Source organism: Oryctolagus cuniculus, chromosome 17 (assembly GCF_964237555.1).
Source record: "Oryctolagus cuniculus chromosome 17, mOryCun1.1, whole genome shotgun sequence".
Lineage (NCBI taxonomy): Eukaryota > Metazoa > Chordata > Mammalia > Lagomorpha > Leporidae > Oryctolagus > Oryctolagus cuniculus.
The window spans coordinates 11,106,660-11,114,235 of NC_091448.1; the positions used below are offsets into that span (position 1 = coordinate 11,106,660).

Genomic DNA, 7,576 nt, shown 5'->3' on the forward strand with positions numbered 1-7,576 from the left:
AGTAAAATGGGAGAAATAGAAATGCCCGGAGATAGAGAAATAGAGAAAAATAAGGCCTCCCCTCAACATGCCAATTAGAAGGCTTGGATTCGGTCTGCCTGATTTAAGGCGGTAAGCGCCAGCAAAGCTCGACCAGAGTATGAGCTGCAGGTCACCGAAGATAGGCACGAACCAACACTAATAAGTCTCCCCCACAATACGGCAATGAGAAGGCTTGGATTCGGTTTGCCTGATAGGTTTTGTAAACACCTGCAGGCAGTTCTAGCAGAGCAGAGCATGCGCTGCAGGGCACCGAACACAGGCACGCATCAGCGCCTAAAAACCTCCTCACAATGGCGAAGAGAGGACCCGGATTCGGTTTTCCTGATTGATAGGACTTGTAAGAGCCTGTGGCAACTCTAGCAAGTACAGCAGAGTGTGTGCTGCGGGACACCGAAGACAGGCGCGTATCAACGCCAAAAAATAAAAAGAAAGGGGGATCTGTGGGGAGCAATCCGGACTAGACTGAGTTGCTCGAATTAGGACTTATTCTATGCATCTGCTCTCCCACAATATGGCGCTGGGAGAGAAGTAAACAGCTTCCGCACAGCTGCCTCCAGTTCAACCAATTAACTGTAGGACTTGCTCCTGATTGGAGAGCAGCGTACTCAGCCGAGTTGGGATTGGCGGAGGAGGACTATAAAGGAGGAGAGAGACGGCATGCACCGGGAACATCTATGGGGAACATCTAGCTGAAGGAACACCTGTGCAGCCCCCGAGAAGAGCCGGCCGGCGGTGTGCCGCTCCCCTGCGGAAGTGGGGAATGCGGCCAGGGGGAACTGCCCTTCCACGGAGGTGGAAGGGATAGTAGCCAACCCGGGAAGAACCAGCAGCAAACCCGGGGAGGGCCGAGCAGACGAAAGAACAGCGCAGGGTTCAGTGTTGCTCCTCCACGAAGACGGGGAGCGACACGCAATGTGTAAAACAGATCCAAGTAACTGGCATATCCATCCCTCAAACATGGGCCAATCCTGTGTACTGAGGACAGGGTCTGCTCCACCATGGTTACCCTGCTGTGCTACGCAACATGGGATGTCATTCCTCTATCCAGCTGGACCCCTGCACCCATTAGCCGTCTCCCTGCAACCCTCCCTTTCCCACAGCCTTCTCAGGTTTGGGTAACCACTCTTCTATCCTCTACTTCTTTGAGATCAACTTCAACTTCCACACAGTAAGTGAGAACATGGGTATCTGTCTTTCTGGGTCTGACTTATTTCACTTAATGTAATGTCCTCCAATTCCAGCCATGCAGCTGAAAGTAACAGAATCTCATTCCTTTTTATGACTGAATAATATTCCACTGTGTAGAAGTCCTCTACTTTCTTCATCCATTCTTTCATCGATGGACACCTAGGTGGATTCTGCAGCTTGGCTGTTGTGAGGATCTGTGGAAATCCTAACATGATAGCAGGTGTCTCGTGTCTAAATGATAGCAGATTTCCTAACACAATAGCAGGTGTCTCCTGTCTAAAAGAACATCAGCTTCTCTTACACTAGCAAGCACCATTAGCTGCCCTTCCCAGAGAACACAGAGGGCGGGGACCTCTCGCAGGGAGCTGTGCAGGCGCTGAGGTCAGGCGCACATCCATTCACCCGACAGGTACTCCCTGAGTAAGGATCTAGTGTTGAGATAAAATGGAAACACTGCACCCTTGGGGTGCTTAGGGTGGGTAAACACAAGCAGACATGAACTTGTAAGTGTGAAGGAGAGATGCACTGTGCAGTGGAGCACAGAAATCGGAGGAGGAGGCCTGCCCAGGCCCACTGCACACGGCTAAGGAGCTGAGCCTGGAGCTGGTGGACAGATGAGAAGGCTGTAAAGAGGCAAAGCGTGGAGGCAAGAGTGCCCCGGGCCGGGAAATGCCAGGTCCCAAGGGCCCCCGGTGGGTGGAGCGCTGCCTTTGTAGCTGGGATGGAGGAGCGTGGGGCTAGACCAGTGAATCCCCAACAGTGGAAGTTTCTTTTCTTTTCTTTTTCTTTTTTTTTTTTTTTTTTTTTTTTTTGACAGGCAGAGTGGACAGTGAGAGAGAGAGACAGAGAGAAAGGTCTTCCTTCCATTGGTTCACCCTCCAATGGCCGGTGCGCTGCAGCCGGCGCATTGCGCTGATCCAAAGCCAGGGGCCAGGTGCTTCTCCTGGTCTCCCAAGGGGTGCAGGGCCCAAGCACTTGGGCCATCCTCCACTGCACTCCTGGGCCACAGCAGGGAGCTGGCCTGGAAGAGGAGCAACCGGGACAGAATCCGGTGCCCCGACCGGGACTAGAACCCGGTGTGCCGGCGCTGCAGGTGGAGGATTAGCCTTGTGAGCCGCGGCGCCGGCTGAGACCCTGAATTTTTAATGTTAGTGAGTTGAAACTTAAATAGCTGTATGTGGCCTGGCTTCAGCCCGGCTTAGCCCTGGCTGCTGAAGCCATTTATGGAGTGAACCAGCAGACAGAAGACCTCTCTACCTCCTTCTCTCTCTTTGAAATAATTAAATCTTTTTTAATGACCTTTTAGGTGTAGCAAGAGCCAGAGTCCCCAGGGCTCAGATTGAGTCTGGCACGTCCCCGGAAATCCACTGCATCTGGCTTCTTTCTCCCCCTGCCTGCTTCCCCCTCTCTCTCAGCAGCTCCTCCAGGGAGCGTCCTCACAAGTCACCTGCTCCTAAGCACACAGGCCAGGTGGCCTTCCCTAGGCAGAAGCCACAGCTGAGGCTCAGGTTTGAAGGGGAGATTATGAGTTTGGTTTTAAACATATTGAATGCAGGTGCTTTTCAAACAGCTGTTGGCAAACTGTGAAACACCTGTTTCAGTAAGTCAAGCTATAATGGAACACAGATTTGCTCATTCATTTGCATATTGCCTAAAACTCTTTTCAGGCTACAAAAGCAGAGAAGAGAACTTGAGATAGTCCACAGAGGCTAGAATATTTACTACATTGTCCTTTAGAGAAATGAGCAGTTGGAAATATGGGCCTACAGTAAGGCTGGATTTGTGAACCCTGTGCATACAAGTGATAACTGGTTATGGGTGCAATCGCATCAGAAGTGAGGCGGCAGAGAGGAAGGGGCAGGGAACTCTGGCATTTTGTGGGGAATCAAGGAAGCCTGAAAGGGAGACAGAGAGAAAACGACCAGAGATGCGTGCCTTAAAATTTGAAAAATCGGGGCTGGCGTGGTGGCACAATGGGTAAATCCTCTGCCTGCGGCGCTGGTATCCCATGTGGGTGCCAGTTCTAGTCCCGGCTGCTCCTCTTCCAATCCAGCTCTCTGTTATGGCCTGGGAAAGCAGTGGAGGATGGCTCAAGTCCTTGGGCCCTGCACCGGTATGGGAGACCCAGAGGAAGCTCCTGGCTCCTGGCTCCTGGCTTCATATTGGTGCAGCTCTGGCCATTGCGGCCATTTGGGGAATGAACCAACAGACAGAAGACCTTTAAAAAATAAAATAAAATAAAATAAAAAATAAATAAAATTTGAAAGATCAAAGGCCAGTGTTTCGCATAAGAGTTAAGATGCCCTTTGTGATGCCAACATTCCATATCAGAGTTTCTAGGTTCAAGTCCCAGCTCTGCTTCCAATCCTAGCTCCCTGCTAATGCACACCCTGGAAGGCAAAAGATGGCAGCTGAAGTACTTGGGTACCCACCACTCACCTGGGAGATCCATAGCGGGTTCTGGGCTCCTGGCTTCTGCCTGGCCCAACCCCACCAGTTATTGTGGGCATTAGGGGAGTAAGCCAGCAGATGGAAGAAAAGATTCACTCTCTCTCTCTCCAGCATTTAAAACCAGCCACCAAATGAAATGTGCTTTCTCCAGGACATTTACCTCAAGTTAGCATTCAGTTATTTGGAACTTAGCGTTGCCTGGTCTAACTGTCAACGCGGAGGCACACACCGTACACCCACGCCAAGCCTACTCAGAGAGAGGTGTCTGAATCTCACTAATGCTTTTGCCACTCCCCTCCCTGATCCTGCTCTGTGACTGCCCCACCCCCATGGAATTTCCTTACCTGGAAAGTTTTCTTGGTGGACAGCTTGGAGCGAAATCATCTGTGAAAGACGAGTTCCAAGACACCAAATCCCTGAAATACTTGGTAGCCCTTTGCCTTCATCTGTTTTCTGTTGCCATCATAGGATGCCTGCGACTAGGCCACTGGTGGCTGTGGAGGCTGGGAGGGTGATGAGCACCTGCCTCTGCCCAGGTTCAGGGGAGGGCCTGGCGCTGCTTCTACCCTTGGCAGAAGGCAGAAGGGCCACTGGGGCCTGGGGAACAGAGAGTTAAATTTCCAGTCCCTTCCTGGGGCTCTGCCTCCATAACCCAGATGCTGCCCACTAGGCCCCACCTCCCAACCCTGCTGCACCGAGGAATGAAGGCTCCAACACATGAAGTCTGTGGAACACACTCCCACCATAGCACCCACTGATACCAAAAATGTAATCAGACCACAGTAGCTGCCCCTGCTGGTACTAGTTGAACGCTTCCAACTTTTTTCTGTAATAAATGCATTATACTGGTTAAAATGCTCATGTTCCATACAGGACTGCTTGGGTTTTGTGGGTTTTTTTTTTTTTAAGATTTATTTATTTGAAAAACAAAACGACAGGGAGAGAGGGAGAGACAGGGAGAAAGAGAAAGATATCTTCCATCTATGGGGTTCCTCTCCAAATGCCTGCCAACAGCCAGGGCAGGACCAAGTTGAGCCCCTGGAGCCAAGAACTCCATCCAGGTACCCCCACATGGGTTGCAAGGACCCAAGTATGTGAGCCATTACCTGCTGCCTCTCAAGGTTGCGTAAACAGGAGTAGGACTCCATCCCAGGCACTCGGGTCAGGACTCCGGCATCCCAAGCAGCTCACCCCACTGTGTCACAACACCCCTGCTGTAGCCTCCATCTGCAGCTTCCTGCAGCTTTTTATTTTTTTAGTTGACAAATGTTCTTTACTAATTATAAAAGAAAAAAAAAAAACAGTACTAATGGCCACTTTGGTAAAAACATAGCAGTGATCCAACCTAAGGAGGAGCACAACCTCTGGGCAGGTTTTATTCCCAGGATACCGAAGCCCTTGGCCGTGACGGCAGCTATAGCTTCACAGAGCAGCATCTGCCAAGGGTTCACCTGCAAGACTTTCCCAGGTGGAAAAGTCTCTCTTTTTCCACACTCCAGCAGCTCTAGTAGAACCCCGTGTAAGTAGCTGCGAACTCACAGACACAATCACACAGAGTGTGGAGAAACCAGTCATCCAGAATCTTCTGCAAAATCTCAGGGACCTGCAGAATGCACCGGCCCGGTTTCCATTCCTTCTCATGGTCCAAAATGTGCTTGGTTTCACGCGCAGCTCTCTGGAGCATCTCTTCAGCCCTACTGGCCAGGCGTGCAATGGCCCCCATTCTGGTGAAGGCACACAAGGAAGCAGCTGTGTCCTCTGCCGTCTAGCGTTCTGCCAAGGGAAAGATGTGAGAAAGGTCAGCGTGTCAGACGCAGCCATAAGCAACGGGTGTCGGAGCAGCTTTCCGTGCCTCTGCAGTTAAAACCTGTCTCTTTTTCCTTCTATTTGTCCATGGATCATTCTCGTCTGAACGCGTTTTAAACTTCTTCTCGTCTTCCCCTAGCACCACAGCAAATCCCGCACGGGACTCTAGAGTAAGTTTAGGGTCGTACCAACCAATCCTTTGAGCGTCAGCAAATGTCACCTGGAAATGAAGACTGTCCACTGTCCACCACGTAGATGACCATATCCGCTTTTTCCTCAAATCCTCTATTTTTTTAAAAAAGATTTATTTGAAAGTCAGAGTTACACAGAGAGCGGAGAGGCAGAGAAAGAGAGAGAGAGAGAGAGAGAGAGAGGTCTTCCATCCACTGGTTCACTCCCCCAGTTGGCCATAATGGCCGGAGCTGTGCAGATCCGAAGCCAGGAGCCAGGAGCTTCTTCCAGGTCTCCCACATGGGTGCAGGGGCCCAAGGACTTGGGCCATCTTCTACTGCTTTCCCAGGCCATAGCAGAGAGCTGGATGGGAAGTGGAGCAGCTGGGTCTCAAACTGGTGCCTGTATGGGATGCCGGCACTTCAGGCCAGGGCGTTAACACTCTGCATCACAGTGCCAGCCCCAGATACTCTTTGTTTAATAGCAGCCAGGTCAGATATATCAGATATGACCTCCTTCTGATTTTACCATGCTTAACAGTGTGGAGCACCCTGGGATAAACACAATCTTCCTGCCATCATCCACTTGCACAAAACCATTCTCTCCAAATTCCTTTACGACATCATCCATGCTATCCTGATAGACAGATTCTCCCCCCTCTGCCTCCACCGGAGTTCAGCCCTGAGGGCCAGGAAGGATTTTTAGAAATGAAAATGGGGAGCCGGCGCCGTGGCTCACTAGGCTAATCCTCCACCTTGCGGCGCCGGCACACCGGGTTCTAGTCCCGGTCGGGGCGCCGGATTCTGTCCCGGTTGCCCCTCTTCCAGGCCAGCTCTCTGCTATGGCCAGGGAGTGCAGTGGAGGATGGCCCAGGTGCTTGGGCCCTGCACTCCATGGGAGACCAGGAAAAGCACCTGGATCCTGGCTCCTGCCATCGGATCAGCGCGGTGCGCCGGCTGCAGCGGCGGCCATTGGAGGGTGAACCAACGGCAAAGGAAGACCTTTCTCTCTCTGTCTCTCTCTCTCACTGTCTACTCTGCCTGTCAAAAATAAAATTAAAAAAAAAAAAAAAAAAAAGAAAATGGGGACAAAGGTGTTTCAAGGTGAGGGGGCATCAGGGAACAGGGACTACTGAACACAGAACTTGGGAAAGGGGAATGCGGACAGCGCTAAAAAGTGCAAGAGGTTATCCTGGGGACCGGTAGAGTAGGGAATCCGGGGAGAGTTCATGGTCAAGCAGCACCTATTGAAGGACGTTGTCGAGGGAGACACCTGCTTGGAACTGAGCTGTGGACAGTTAACCTGACAGTGAAGGGCCCAGAGTGAAGAGGGCAAAAGATCAAGGTCATGAGTTAAGAGGATATCCAGTATCTTGGTAGGAGGGTTGAGTTAGGGCACAGACATCAGGAAGAACAGGAAAATCTTAAGGTGGTGTGGGAGGAGCTGGAGAACTCAGAAGTGACTTAGAAGGGAAAGCAATCAAAGGCAGCTGTGCTTTGCAGCTGGGAAAACGCTGGAACGAGCAGTGTGCTCTGTGGGTTTGGAGAACCGTTACTGAATTCCACCTTCACAGCCTACAGAGAGCATCGTGTCTATATTTGCTTTGTCTGAGACCAAAATTATTTCAAAAGGGCCTGCCCCCAACTCCCCAAGAACATGTAAATGTAATAAAGGCGTCTGTGCCCTGAAACCAAGTGGGAGCGGGAGTTCTTGGCCTATTCCTTCTATTTTCCTAACACAAGGAAATTTAGGCACCGAGGGAGTTTTCAGAGCTGAAGCTGTGTGGTCAGTGACGGGGAGTGTGGGGAGCCAGGCCAAACCTCGAGGAAGCTTCTGGATCCTCCCTGAACCCTCTGAGTCACAGCTGTCTCCGCTCCTTGCCTAGGGCACTCACAGCACCTGGCAAGGCCGTGCCACT

The 7,576-nt window shown here is 51.3% G+C and overlaps 1 protein-coding gene and 1 long non-coding RNA gene across 3 annotated transcripts in view; one reads left to right on the top strand and one right to left on the bottom strand.

Annotated features, from left to right (window-relative positions):
* Positions 1-7,576, top strand: part of FAM20A (FAM20A golgi associated secretory pathway pseudokinase) — a 57,260-nt gene that overhangs the window by 26,777 nt on the left and 22,907 nt on the right. The window lies entirely within an intron of this gene.
* The window catches only part of LOC138846030 (uncharacterized), a 17,513-nt gene continuing 14,909 nt past the window's right edge, over positions 4,973-7,576 (bottom strand). Inside the window, exon 3 of the long non-coding RNA XR_011383403.1 lies at positions 4,973-5,454. This is a non-coding gene — a long non-coding RNA (uncharacterized lncRNA). The remainder of the gene's footprint in view (positions 5,455-7,576) is intronic.